This window comes from Haemorhous mexicanus, chromosome 4 (genome assembly GCF_027477595.1).
Source record: "Haemorhous mexicanus isolate bHaeMex1 chromosome 4, bHaeMex1.pri, whole genome shotgun sequence".
Lineage (NCBI taxonomy): Eukaryota > Metazoa > Chordata > Aves > Passeriformes > Fringillidae > Haemorhous > Haemorhous mexicanus.
In genome coordinates this window covers 11,902,922-11,917,237 of record NC_082344.1, presented here as the reverse complement: position 1 = coordinate 11,917,237, position 14,316 = coordinate 11,902,922, and the positions used below count along the sequence as shown (strand labels likewise).

Genomic DNA, 14,316 nt, shown 5'->3' with positions numbered 1-14,316 from the left:
GCGCTGCCTGCGGCAGGGGGCGCTGCGCGCGCGGCGCTGAGGGGGCGGGGGCAGGATCGGGATCCGAGATCGGGATCCGGATCCGGATCCGCTCGGGAATCTCCGAGCAGCGGGAACGGCCGGAAACAGCTGGGACTGCGGCGGGCCGGGTCCCGCAGCCGTCCGAGCGGCTTGGATGTGGCGAAATGTGGAATCTGTGAGATATTCAACGAATATTCGTTGTCTGATTTTTGTCTGCTTTCCAGCCTAATCAATGAGAAAGGAGACTGAGCCTGTGAAACAGAGAGCTGCCAGGAAGCTCTAAGTGATGGCCAGGTGCGCAAAAAACAAATTATTTGTTGGTAGAAATGCCTTGTTAAGGTTAGGGGCTGGACAGGCTTCAATGCTCTCAGAGCCAGGGGAGGTTAATGTGAAAAACACTAATCACTTGTTTTTTAAAATTTTAAAGATTTAATAGTAATAAAATAGTTATAAAAATAGTAATACAATTAGAGTAATAATAATTTAGACAATTTGAATTAAGACAATATGAGACAATAAAAACAAAGAGTTACGGACGTCCGGGTACCTTTTTCTGGGCAGCACAAGCCCGAAAAAGGACCCTCGTTAACAAAGGATTAACCCTTAAAAACAACAGCCTGTTGCATATTCATACACTTCATGCATGATGCATAAATTCCATTCAAACACAGGATTCGGCCTGGTCATCGTCAACTTCTTCCTCCTAATTCTAACAGCGCCTTCGAGGCGGGAAGAAGTTCGTTCCTTCTGATAAGGGAGCAATAAATTCTTTTAGGTGTCTTGTGGCTGCTATCTCGCTGCAAGTCCTTTCTTTAAAAAAGCGTATCCTACATAGCACAGTTTCTATTTTAACAATTTTTATAACCTAAAGCTATATTTAACACACTACTGAAGAGAATTAATACAGTGTTACTTTCTAACACAACACATATAATATTCATTTTAATATTTGCGAAAAGCCAATCATAAAATACGCATTTTTCACAGTTAACAAAGCTTGGGAAGAAGGATGTACCGCTGTGAACAAGTGGATGCCTCATAGTGCACACCACGAATGCAGAATTTAGGGGCCACAAGGACATCTGGCAGAACTCCCAAGATAAGGAGGAAACAAATGAAGGTAGCTCAGTAATTGTGCTGAAATGGGCTCCCACTGGGTAACAAGGAATTCCGGTAGGGGCAGATCCCGAGCGACTCACAGAGCACGGACACAAAAACCCACCGGCCACAAAGGAGAGAGACTGAGCACGGGATTAATTAGCACCAGAGCTGAGAGAACCACTAACCAGCAGAAGACAGAATACTGATTAGTAAAAGAATCATGTGACTTGTAACTAATGAACACTAATCATTTTGCTTGCTAAAATGTATAAATAGCTAAAGTTCTGAGAGTTAGGCTATTTGATCTGTTGAATACCATGGAGCACCAGGTTTGTGCAACCTGAAATAGATCATGTCCCTCTTGAGTAATTATTGGCTTGTTGGACATGAGTAACAAATCCAGTTTTTGCAGACAGCATGATGTCAGAGACTGAAATAGTTTATGTGTCAAACATTGATATGAAGTTTTGCTCATTATAACAAAAACTGTATAAAGAAGCTACAACCAAAGAAGCCTCCCTGAAGGTACCTGACTGGGACTTTGGGCTGAAAGTCAAACTGCTGAGGTTAGAGAGAAAACCCATTCTCCAATCACCTGAAGCAAAGTCCACAAGGAAAAGAACGTGAGCAAACTCAGGCGCCATGCTAAGAATCACCTCTGACTCACCTCGGGGTGGGGGAGGCCGTAGCCCACAGACCCCTCTGCTGGGAGCAGCTCTGCACAGATTTGACCCCAACCGAGGTGGGGGGAGGAAGTTTGGGTGTGTTGGAGCCTCTGCTCAGGGGCAGGGAACCCATCCTCCCTTACACAGCCTGGCTGTGGAACCCCCAAAGGGACATTCCTGTGAGAGTGGGGCGTGCCTTAATCCATCAAAGGCCCCCAAAGTGTCCCCGGAGTCATTCCTGAGGCCTGGCACCACGGGACTGCAGGTGATGCCACCAACCCAGAGTCTGCTGTAAGGGACAAGGGCAAACTCCCCCCACCTGGGAGGTGCCTGAGCTTTCCCACCTGGCCTGAGCATGTGTTAACCCATCAGATTCTGTGCTTTTTGGGAGGACCTTCACCACAAAGAAGACCAGCTGGAGAGGATCAAGGGAGTGTCATTGGGATCCATGGAGTGGTGACATTTTCCTTATTGTGTCCCTGTTACTCTCTTTCTGTCCCCCCCACCTATTTTCTATTTCTTTCTCTCTCCCATATTTACTATCAAATAAAACCCATGCTGTTGTCACTGGCAAATGGTCTTGTTTGTACCTTAATTTGGGCAGAGGCATTTCTAAGAACCTTAGTAATGGGATCCCAACATAGGGAGCGTCCACAGGAAATTGCATTTGTGAGATGTTTGCATTGATGTTGTATATTCAAATGGCCTGGAGTCAGAAGGGGAAGACCATGGGTGTGAGGAAGGGGAACGTGATTGTGGGGAAGGTTTTCTGTGATGATGATGTGACTCAGCCTGTGGTGTGATGCTGCAGTCCAGACTCCCCTCTCAGTTGTGTCAATGCTGTACAGCCCCAGCTCCCTCATCCTTCTCTCACAGGAGAGGTGATCCAGTCCCTTAATAACTTCATAACCCTCCTGGAGCTGCTCCTGGAGCTGCATGTCTCTGTTTTCCTGAGGAGCCCAGAAGTGGACACACTCCAGGTGTGGCTCACCAGAATTAAGTAAAAGGGCAGAAAAGCTGTGCTCTAGCCTGACTGTGCCACTGCTGCCATTTGCAGTCAATAAGCAAATAACGCCTGGCAGGAAAGGACACTTGAATCAGAAAGGATTGATGGATCTCTCAAGAAGGGAAGTGTGGCATTGCCCTAACAATCTGTTAACTCACCAAGGGAATCTACACAGGCAAGAGGTAAGATACAGACATGACTCTTTAAGCAATGTCCACCAGCAAAAATGTTTAAAGAGTTTAACCCCTACACTGAAAAGCAAATGTAGATTACAGTAGTTGAGAGAACTGCTACCCTAACAGGGGCTTTGCAAAGAAATAGCTGAGCCAGAATTCCTAAGGCTTAGATCAGATACCTAATAATAGCCTTTGAGAGTCCTCCTCTTTACACTGCTGCACTGACCACTTGGGGTTTCTGCCTGCACAAATAATAAATAATCCTGAGATCCTAAAGATAACTGTCAGGTGGTTGGAGGACAGTGCTTTGAGCAACCCATTATTACTCATATAAAAACAAGAGGCTACACTAAATTAGAAAAACATTAAAATATCCTGAGTTCAGAGCAACTTCACTTACAGTGCCCATCTTAGTTTTTGTCACTTCCTTTCTGCCTCTCTTGGACCAATCCCACAGACTGTAGAGATGTTCCTCCACCCTGTAGTCCTCTTCTGAGACAGGATGGTTTCTTTTATGCTCTCAAATAATTCATTCTGTCAAAGAAGAAAGGTAATTTTATTGAAGGGAGATTAAAGGGTGGGGGGGAGGATGTTGTGCCATCCTCAGATTCCCAATGTCCCTTGCACAGAATTGTTCCTTCTTGCACCCAGAATGCAAAATGTGTTTTGGCTAAGGAAAGGAAGCACAAGCAAGCCCATCTGTATAAGCCCAATAATCAAAGAAGTAGAGAAATGCTAATTCTAGTGGGGGGTTCGCTGATTTGGGCTCTGTCTAGTGTGCAAAAAGGTGAGTTTAAGCAGCTGTTCACTGGGTCTGCCGCAGCTCATTTGACTGATTTTGTTTTGGGTTATACCGGGGGGACAAAGTGAATCTGAATTAGGTCTGAGCTCTTCAACAGCTCTTAACTTCTTTTATTTCACCAGCCAGGACTTTAAATGGCAGAATCAACACACCACCTAGTGGCTGAGGCCATTCCTAGTCTCTAGTGCTCGGCTATTTTGAAGTGAGCACCCAAAACCTTGCCCGTGGATTTGCCTCACGATGCTGCCACCAGCCACCATAGTTCCTGTTTTGTTAGCCCTGAGACAGAACCTCCTTCATAGGAAACACAGCTGGGCCCTGAAACAATGGACTTAGAGTAAATAACCTAGCTTAAACCTGAGAGTTTAAATTTTGTATCAGATGTGGATGCTTTTATGAGCTATTTCAGTGTGGTACTGGAAATTTCATCACTGCTGCTACACTTGAAGGAATAAAGATGTTGATTAGATCCTTACATTTCATCCAGCACAGACAATTTCTGGATATTCTTTTTCCTTTCTAATATATTTGGAAACCAGCAAATATAATTGAATGTATTTATCCTCACAGAATAAATTAAAAATGCTTCTTGCTATAAAAGCTCTTGAAAAAGCTTTTGGTTTTCTTCTTTTGCAAGGACAATTACTTTTAATGCGCTCTTCAGATATGCTCAGTGAATGAACATATAAGAGCCTAAATTCAGAGCTATTTTTATTTAGCAGATGTAGAATTTTCCAAGAAAGGGGATTCTGAAAATAGTTGCAAGTCTCTGGACTTGCTTAGCATTTCAAGAATAGTAATTTCTGTTTTCTCCTAAAGGAATACTTTAATGTGTTAGTCCCATGAAAATGTAGAGTGTTCAATATCTAAAAATTGCCTCCACTAGGTCCTAAGTTAAAGAACAATTTAGGGGGGAAAAGGGTAAGTCTAAGGCTGTCTCATTTACTTGTTTTTTTCTGACCAAAAAGTTTCCAGGTGATTTATTAACAAGTAGTTTTAAAATGTTTTTAGAGTCTCTTTAAAGCTTTTTTTAAAGTTTTGCAGAGATACTGTACCTCTGACATCTGACTTCTTGTGGGGCTTTGGTGTGAGGCTTCCCATCCTCCATCTTTGCAGGAAAAAGTCCTGTGCTTTTGCAAGGAAAAGTTCTACTATTGCAAGACTTGACTCTGCAAGTTTTAAGGAGAGTTTGACCCTCCCCCAAACACGTTCCTTTATGACAAAATACAGATGGCAGAAATGTTGGAGTAGCAAAGAACAGCTTTTTAAGAGATGAGGTTCTAGGACCCTGTATGTCAGACTGAAAAAGCAAGTGTTAACACACCCTGTTGAAATCACAAAGTCAAATGTCTCATCTGAAATGAAGTTTTGACACAGCTCCTTTACTGCCAGTTACCAGAACGTGCCTTTCATATTCACTTCCACGCCCTTCTTCTTGTCAAAACTATAAACCAAAAAGTTTTCTGAAAATTAAAAGCAGTAAAACCTTTCCCATTTCTAGTTGGTGCTTGGGTATTTTCCTCATTGTGTTCCTGGAACGAGCTGCAGGCCTGTCTGCATAGCTGATGTGACAACTCAATAACTTCTGCATCAAGAGCTTGGCACAGAAACCTGGGCTCTTCACACATCCCAGCCCTGCAGCAGCACTGCCTGCACGTCCTGGCTCCTGGCTGGGCATGCCCTCAGCCTGGTGGGATGGGTCATCCAAGGGGAATCAGAAAGAACAGGGAGCATCTTGACAGCAGAACTGCATTCCACCAGCGAGCAGCAGAGTGTGTGTTCAACCAAAAACTGTTTCCCTGCTTTCTCTGTCACTGTCGTTGTACGTGCTGTGCATAAGGGTGTCTGCATATCCAAAGAGTCATCGAATGCCACGAGGCTGCTATATTTATCTGTGTGCACCAATGCCCCAATAAATCATCCCCAGGCAGCAAAGAAACCCAGCTGTATTGTGATTTGCCTGCATGTTGAGACCTTGACTCACAAGATTTTAATGTAAAGATATGTTATGCATTTTATTATCTGGTAACAGGTTTTTCTTCCAATAGTTTCATCTCACGGTGTGGTTTTGTTACTCATTTCTGCAAGAATAGGCTTTCCTTCTTTTCCCAGGCTTACTCTTGTAATGCAAGGCATAGGCCTACTGTGATTTCAACTAAAACATTGAATAAAAATACATACTGTCACAGTTTCACCCCAGGTAGCCACCAAATCCCAGAGAGCTGCTCCCAGAGATCCAAAAGGATCAGGGAGAGAATCAGAGCAGTAAAAGCCAGAAAACTCGTGGGTTGAGATAAAGACAATTTAATAGGGAAAGCAAAAGCCACACATACAAGTAAAGGAAAGCAAGGAATGAATTCCCTGCTTTCCCATGGGCAGGCAGCTGTTCAGCCATCTCCAGGAGAGCAGGGCCATGTAACTTGGTGTTGTGGTTTGACACTAGCCCAACACCAGGCACCCATGAGAGTCACTCACTCACCCTCCCCTGCCACAGCTGGGCAGAGGAGAGAGAGAAAAGTTAACAAAGGACTCAGGTTGAGATAAGGACTGGGAGAGACACTTCAAGGGCAAAACAGGCTCAAAGTAAGGTTGCAAAGTGAATTTCTTACTAACAGGATCAGAGGAGAACAATGAGAAGTAAAATAAGCCCTTAAAACACCATTTCCCCCCAGCCCCTCCCTCCTGCATGGGGGCCATGGGGGTTTGGTCAGCTCATCCCCGAGATTTTCTTCTGCTGCCCTGGGAGAGGAATCCTTCCCCTGTGAGGCCGTGGGGGAGACAGTTCTCATGACCTTCCCTGGCCTGGGTTCCCTCTCACGAGCAGCAGCCACCCCGGCCTTGCTGCAAGGTGAGTCCCTCCCTCGGGCAGCCATTCCTCCCAGAGCCGCTGTGGCGTGGCTCTCTCTTCCCACAGGGTGCAGCGCTCCAAGGCCAGGCTGCTCCAGCCTGGAAGCTGGGCCCTCTCTCTCCACCGGCTCTCCCACTGGAGCAGAGCCTCCTCCAGGCTCTCCCACTCTGGCGAGGGCACCTCCCCCGGGGCTGCGGGTGGATCTCGGCATTGCCCGTGCGTCCCCAGGGGCTGCAGGGGCGCGGCTGCTTCACCGCGGGCTCGGCAGGGCCTGCGGGGCGATCTCGGCTCTGGGGCCTGCAGCACCTCCTGCCCTTCCTTCTCCACTCACCTTGCTGTCTCCATGTTATCCCGGTAGCTGGTCGGGCTGATGTTCCCCCGGGCAGGCAGCCCGGAGCCGGATAGCTCAGTCCTTTGGGGACAGACTCTCTGAATACCCAAGCCACTCTTAGCTGCAGGCAACTTTAGTAAGCCTAAAGGATATCAGCTCTTTAGTGATTTATCAGCTCTCTTATGATTCCAGCTCTTTGCTTGCTAAGGAGCCTTGCAGGCTAGCTGGGAAGCAGATGCCACGAGAGAGGAGAAGAAACATCCTGGCGTTCCCAGTGATGTCTTTACTGGGGGTCTGTGAAGGGTTCCAGTGATGGCTCTTCTGACCAGAATGGGTTAAAGCAGCCCATTATATAGGGCAAGAGGGTATCAGAAATTGTCCAATAGCAGGGGTTAAGGAGAAGTTACCTATGGGGTCACAGAGAGATAAGCTGGGGTCTGAAATACAGAAGAGAGGGACTTCTGGCCTTTTCACCATGACTTGGCATTTCCTCTCTCTAGGCCTCAGCCCTCCACGGAGCTTTAGCTGGGCCTGGGCCTGTTCCCCCAGGTTGTTTTCCCTCAAATGCTCTCACCTCCTCCTCTTCTCTGACTAGGAGAAAAAACTGATTTTCTTCTGGTTGTCTTCTAAAATGTCATCAGAGAGGCATTACCAATCTCTCTTCTTGGCCCAGTGTTGGCCAGCAGCATGTCCATCTTCAGAGTCAGCAGAGATTGGCTCTGCCGGACATGGTGGAAGCTTCCAGGAGCTTTCCACAGGAGCCATCTCTGTGCTCCCCCGCTACCAAAAACCAGGCCTTGCCAAACCAATACACTTGGGAAGACAAACACCATCACTCCAATGTGCCCCCTTTCCTTCTTCCCCTCGTTATATACTGAGCATGATGGCACATTGTCTGGAATATCCCTTTGGTCAGTAGGGGTCACCTGTCCAGGCTGTGCCTCCTCCCACCCTTCCCAGGCACTTCCTCACCAGTGTGGAAGTACAAACAGCAAAAAAGGCCTTGATTCTGCTCAGCACTAACAAAAACATGTCTGTGTTATCAACCCTGTGTTCAGCACAAATCCAAAACAGCCCCATAGCAGCCTCTGGTACTGCAGCCAGGACATGCCCTCTGAAGAAACATCAGTCTTCAAGGTGTCAGCCACACCTAGCTGCTCTTTGAGAGGGCTGCAGGTGAGGGAATATTCAAAAGCAAATACCAGGATGTATTTGTGCTATTGAAAATGCTGTGATCTAACCAGGAAGAACAATTTATTAATGTATGTAGAAAAACAAAACAAAAAAAATCCCCAAAACAGATGGGACCCATGTATCTGATAATACACATAGGTATGAGACACAAGCTTATTTTCCTGGTGGTTTGCTAAGATGTCCTTTCAGATATGAGATTTATACACTTTTTTACTGTATTCAGAGTATAATCCTTATAAGGATAAATACTGCTAGTTTATTACTTATTCCAGTGGCCTCAGTCTTTTCTCTCTTTTTAACACTTGGCAACAGCCAGTGCCTGTAGCCTGGCTCTGAGCTGTTTGCCTCCTCAGCTTCAGCTTAGCTGCAGCACAAGGATTTTCCTCCATTTAGGTAAATTTAGGTCACCATACGCTTATCACATAGCTTGTATGCTTTTTGTGTACCTGACAATAATTTAGAAAAGGCAGGATGGTTCCGGTGCCAGCAGGGTCCTGCGGTATTAAACAGAACATAAAGGACATGGTGAAAAGGTGCTCATCAGGGGACAAAACAAGAATTCAAAAGAACAAACAAGTTCACTCTTCAATAAAGCAAAGATTGGGTTTTTTTCCCAGCTCAAACAGTTATATTTCACTAAGATATTGCAGACTGATACTGCAAGTGAAGTGAGATGCAGAATTGTGAATGTTTGATGATTCCAGTGAGGAAAAGGAATACTTGAAATGCACGATGTAAACAGAAGCCAAAATTTTCCTACAGTTTTTATAAAACTCTTGTAGATTATAAAGATAACTGTAAGAAAAAACCCCAAATAATTAATGAAAGCAGCTTTATAGATTATAAGGGGCATCTGGTTTACAGCTTCATAGTTTTGCAATAAAATCATACAAAAAACATGCAGAGGAACAAAACTGTTCCTACTTTCAGGGACAACTCTGTGGTCCTCTTAGGAAGAATAGAGCCCTGGCTCTTGGTTTTGGGAAGTTCAGGAGAAAATACCAGACACTGAAAGAGCCCCCACAAACCCACCACTTGCATTTACCATGGAAGTGCCAGTCTTGCTGCATGATCCACTCCACAGCCACATCATTGCTGCCCATTTATTTCCCTCTAAGAAAAAAATATTTACACATCCCTTGGGTTTGTTCCATGAAGGGAAATTTGGAATACAGGGCACTTTGCATGCACTCCTGCATTTTGAGGGACAAGAGGGGCCACAGAGAGCTGTAGTCTTTCTGCTACTGCACATGGGGCCTTCAGAACAGATTGCAGAAGCATAATGACAAGGTAGGAAGATCTTTTATACCTGATGGAGTAGAGGGGTACTGATGGAAAAACTGAGATATTTATGCAGATAAAATGATGCCTAAGCTACGCAAGGCTACCTTAGCTCCTCATAGATCTGTGCTTCAAATCATGAGGAGCTGTTCCCAGGAATGGAAGGGGGCAGTTTCAAATTATGAAAAGTTCAAGGCAGGCAGTTTCCCAGCACAAATGCCCTTTCCCTCCCACAGAAGAACAAGGATAAGGAAGGGGTGCTGTTTTTTAGGGATGGTGGTTCTCAGCAGGGCATAATCTGTGCAAAAGAGCCCTTCCTGCAACAAGCTCCCCTTTCCCATCCAAAGGGGTGAATGTGAGGATATTGCTGCCATTACTTCAGTATCACACCCACCTTCCCTGCAGGCAGGGTTAATCAGAACTGTTATTCATTACTCACAGTAATTAACAAACATTTTTTCCTAGGTAATCTGAAATGCCAGGTGCCCAACACACTGTAGGTTCCTACAGTGCAGTATCAGCAGTCTGCTTAGCTACTTTTACTCAATTTGTCAGCATCATCATATTATTTTGCATGCTAATTGATTAAAATCGCAAGATACTCTGGGACATCAGGAAAACTCTGGTATCAGGAGAGTTTATGGGTGGGGAAGAGAAGCCTTATTTTATTTAATCTCCAAAAACTGTATCTGAGGAAAACAGCAAATGCTTCTTTATTCAGCTTGCCTCTGAACACCCATTCATCCAAATCCCATACTGGTGCTTAGTAGCCTAAAAGGTCAAAGGATGCTTTTTGCGTTGTACATATAGTTAGTTTCTGGTGTAGGACAGACAGCTCCTTACCAAGGTGGTTCTTGTCTAGCCTGACTCCAAAGGGAGTCACAGCCTTTTCCTACAGACCTGTTTTTCCTTTTTTGAGAGCTACATCCCCATTAACAGCTCATCAGCCTGGAAGAAGACAAGGGGAATTAAGGGAGCTGGCCGAGGGATCCTTTATTACAAAGCTGGTGGGCCAGCCAAGGAGGAAGCTGAACCCTACAAGGAAACACTAGTACTCATTTACAAACAGAACTCAGCACTTTTATTCTTTGATTGACTTCCTGCTAGTTTTGATATTTGCTACCACCAGAGAAGAGCGTAAAAACACAGTACAACATTGTTAACCAGTTAGGAAGGCTGGAAGGGAAAGCAAATCCCAGTACAATTGCAAGTAACTTGGTGGAGTTAAGATTTTTTTGGACCAGCAATGAAGCAAGAAATATGCTACTGCACTGAACCAACAACAGGATTTAATCACTAACTTTGTGGTTTATTGCATTACAGTTTAAAACTAAATGTTATCCATCATCATACATTCACCAATCAGGTAAATTACACTTTTTCATGTTTTATGCTAAATAGCTAAAATTATGCAGTAGCCAAACTAGACTAGGACTAGTAGAGGTAGATATTGAATGGGCAGTGCCAGGCAGAAATATTTTGTGAAAGTACTTCTTTGTCTTTCATTATTAACAGTTAGCAGGTTTAACACTTTTAATTAAAGCAAACATCTTAGGGAAGCTATTTTAAGATGCTTTGGATTTTGTAGCAATGTTTCTCTTGCGATATTACAAACTCTTTGATATTGTCTCTTGTAAAGTGGACAATTTTTGTCCTTCCAGTTTTCTGCCACGATTTGCATGAAGACTAACATACAAAGCTAGTCTTTGTGAACATACTACTGGTTTTGCTTGTACCATTCCAGAATACACATTTACAGCTTCCTTGGCATGGGAAGACTGCATTTAGAGTATTTACAGCTCCAGTCATCTTCCTAGCAATAAAAAAGCCATTTTATATTTAATCTAAAATGGAATTTCTATTATGCCAGCTCCTTATAACTCACTTCAGTCTTCTTTTGGCAAGCTGCTCTATCAGTTGGCTCCTTGTCATTCTCACTGCTGGCTGTATGCTCCTGGAAAGTGTCTCTGCCCAACACAGCCATTAAAATTAGCATTTGTAGATTGCAGCTTTCATTTCCAGGAAATATAATCATGAGGGCATAGCCAGAGGTTCTGTAAAATCATACACCCTTTGTGCCTCACTTCATCCCAGGACAGCTGATTACTGGAAGGCTCCTGGAAGCAAGAGCCTTTCCCCAGGCTCAGCAAACACTTTCCTCCAACTGGAACTTGACCTTTCATTCATGAGATGGCTCAAATCAATTACTCACACAACCATCTAATTACATTTGCACAGTTTTCCTTCACAGGACCCCAAAACACTGTGTTACCACATGAGTGTAACTCTGACTTCCACACAGTTCAAGCTATTTTACATTACACTTTGGTAAAAATGGCATTTGTAAAGCAAAATTCCTTAGGGGAAAAGATTTCAAAGCTAGCTAGATACTCTGTACAAAACACTTAGGAAAACAATTAAAGCAATCACAAAAAGGGAAAAATAAAATTTTTATCCGGATCTATTGAGCTGGATTATGGTATCAAGTGGTTTTGTTGGCATTGGTAATATATGTCCAAAACAGAACTGTGGCAACAACATGTGAATGCTGCAGGAATGATGGCACCATTGCTCCAACCCCCACAGGCATCACATTAGACAGAGACCTTAATTCTTATTTATCTTACTCACATGATACTGAAATTGTATTCGCACCTCTGGCTCTTCAGGCCTGATCTCGCCCTGCCCTCATGGGTGTTTTCTTTCAGGAAAAATACAATTCAATCTCTGAGTTGCTGCACCAACTTCCAGAGTCCACTGTTATGGCTGCAGCACCTCCAAACCTTGCAAATCCAAATGCTAAAGGAAGATGTAACAGGCTGATCAAAACCACCTTGCGGTTAGTGCAATACACCACCACCTCATCTAGCCCTAGAGAGCTCCCTGGGAAACTTGGGATTTGCTCCCCATGCTAGGGGAAAATCTGGGTAACAAACTTCCCTCTGTTCTGGCTGACACAGCACGCCTCAGGACAAGGCTGCCCCTATGAACATGCAAATATGAAGAATGCTACTGGAAAAAGAAAAAAGTTGAATATAGATTTTAAGGTATTTAATATGCAAAGAAATTAATTACTGAATAGGTAATTTTGAGGCTTTTTTACCTGCTTGTTCACACATGCGCCTGCATGCTTTGGTCTCTACACGGAGGAGGCAAGTACGTCGCCCACCATCACAGGGAAAACCACAACTTCCAGTTCCCTACAATTTAAGCCCATGAATAACTCTGGCATTGCTTCATGCAATGTGCACCATCTTCTCTTATCTAGGCAAAATTTATTGTCTGAACTTTTTCTGTACCCAGGAAAGATACCCGTATCATGTGTCATCACCAGTGGTTCCACTGATGGTGGCATTTTCCTTCTCCAGTGAAAATCATGAAGAATCAAACTAAAATGTGTCATGCCAATGCTCTAGGTCACTGACCACAACTGCATTCCCTGCTCACCTGCTTTGGCAGCCGAGCACCAGTGATTACAATTTTGGATCTCAGCACACAAAGGAAAGCTTCCATTGCAGCACAGCACTCTGTGCTACCAAAGAAGACTCACTGTACTGGATTTCAACTTCATTTCCAGCTCTAAAAGCTCTTCCTCAGAAGCCAGTCTTGCATCTAACAGAACAGATGTGAAGATGAAGGAATAACAACTTCTTTGCCAATTAAAGAGCCTCCATTTTCAAGCAAACTCTTGGCTTAGTTTCCTGTCCTGGGCTTGCAGTCTTCTGGAAAGGGATGAGTAACCTCTTTAATCCAAAAGCACCATCTCTGAAGCAGTGTGGATGCCTTTCAGCAAGGTTATGAAGTGTCTTTAGGGAAATCAAAATAGATGTGTAGATGAAGAAGCTTCTGGAAGGCCCACTGAAGCATCCTTTTCCCCATCTGCACCATTAAAGACAATGAGTAACTTCCAGGTTTTAGTTCATCCATTTCAATGCAAAAACAGGCAGTGAAAAAGTAAAGGAAATGATCCCATTTATGGTCAGCACCCAAAACCCCCAGTATCTGGGAAAAAAAGAATTTGCTTGATGCAATTCACAATCTGTTACGAGTGAGCACTCATCTGCCTCCAGCTTAAGCATCAGCAGCCAAGAAACGGGCAGCAGTACTCAAGAGGCAAGGCCAGAAGCTCACAGCTCGTGTAGGCAAGACTGAACCATCTCCAGGAGTTGCAGAAGACATGCAGTCAAAGTATCTCAGGCTGCAGAAATAACTGAAATCAAGACATCAATACCAGAGTCAGTTAAAGGCTCTCTAGGTATTCTAGTCTTTAAAAGCCCAGTAGGTAAAAATACAAATATAGCAACCCACACTTCTGATGGGAACTATACTGCAAACATACACAAGGACAGGCTAACCAGGAAAAGAAAGTGGAGATGAAGACACAATAAAAGCCTGTTGTTCTGACAGGTGGAAAACTACAAACACCCATAAGTCTTCCAGGATCTCTTAACTGTACATGTCAATCACTGAATTCCATTATGTAGAAGAGGAAGCCTGTGTATCACAAAACAAATACTCTGTAACTGAACTCCTGCAGCAAAGAAGGCACTCACTTTGTAAGCTGTAGTTTATTTCTGCTCTGATGAGCCTACAAAAGAAGACATTTGAGTACTTATCTATATTATTAACACAGTAGACTTATAGACTGAAGCTCGACTTGGAAACACTGGTGGAACTTAAAAGCCGAGTAGCAAAGCATTGTGTTATAGGATTTCCCAGACATTTAGTATTTACAGAGAATGCATTTGCACTTTATACTCAATGACCACCCATCATCAGCAGTGACGTTGTCAGCATGACTGGACAGCACAGTAAGCCAGCCCTGAGCTGCACTCCAGCAAACCCATTCACTGTCGAAGTACAACACAGACTGGTTTGAATATTCACACAG

At 44.1% G+C, this 14,316-nt stretch overlaps 1 long non-coding RNA gene across 1 annotated transcript; it reads left to right on the top strand.

Moving 5' to 3' along the window:
• The first annotated feature begins 40 nt into the window (after window positions 1–40).
• Window positions 41–2,362, top strand: LOC132326093 (uncharacterized). Its single transcript, XR_009486128.1, has 2 exons — window positions 41–315; window positions 1,009–2,362. It is a non-coding gene; the product is annotated as an uncharacterized LOC132326093 (long non-coding RNA).
• The last annotated feature ends 11,954 nt before the right edge of the window (window positions 2,363–14,316 follow it).